Source organism: Delphinapterus leucas, chromosome 6 (genome assembly GCF_059928025.1).
Source record: "Delphinapterus leucas isolate spDelLeu-1000000601 "Yukka" chromosome 6, BTC_Dleu_Yukka2, whole genome shotgun sequence".
Lineage (NCBI taxonomy): Eukaryota > Metazoa > Chordata > Mammalia > Artiodactyla > Monodontidae > Delphinapterus > Delphinapterus leucas.
The window spans coordinates 86533601-86534530 of NC_143134.1; positions in this window are offsets into that span (position 1 = coordinate 86533601).

The following is a 930-nucleotide window of genomic DNA, read 5'->3' on the forward strand; positions in this document are numbered from 1 at the left end:
ACCTCCAGCTCCTGTAGAGACAGCCACACTTACAGAGGAAGCAAACCCTACAGATTGCAAGGTTTAGTTTCTGCTCTTATCAATATATTTAATATAGCACATCCATCATTTCAAATGTGCTTCTCACAGCTGAAACATCAGAGAAAATGAGTCACCCAATTGGTGGAAAAGCCGGTACTAGGGAACTCACAGCATTTAACTCCCATCCTGGGGTATTTTCTATGTAACCATGGCCCGAGGATTTTAACCAAGGGCTTAAAAGATGAGTTACTGGTGTGGGGTCACATAACAAGTCATACCTGGTGCCCAGATGTTTGCTTCCATTCAGAGAAACATTACATGAGGAAACGAGGCTGAGTTTACACCTTCAGAACATCTATAAAGTGACTTGTCCAAATGAGGTGGCAGCACCATCCAGGAGTGATCCCATACTCTCGTTCTGCTTCTAGGACTGTTTTCCTTTTTCCCAGACTCCTGTTCCTATGGGAAAGGACTGTCATAAAAGGCAGGAAAGTATGTTAGCTGAACAATGACTGGAGAGATCAGGATCAATTTCTCTAGAAAAAGATTTCATGTGCTTTGTGCCCACACTCAGGATCACAGTGTTGGGCAATTTCAGGAGGGGTTTCATATACAGGATATTTTGTGGTGCCTGAAGAAATTGTCACTGACATAGAATGTGACAGGAATGGTCTATCTGAATTTTTACAACCGCCAGCCCACACTCCAAACCTAATATCAGGGCAAGCAAAATGGATGAATCAACTGGTACCTTGACGTGGATTGGGCACAGGAACCCCAGATCACAGGTTCAGGCATCATGAATTTCTTTGGTGCCAGGTGCTACCTAAGAGGATCAGATTCCTTCAGGCAGCCTTCACAGGGATTAACACTGAGAACTGTGCCCCAATATGCAGTCTCAATGAAGAG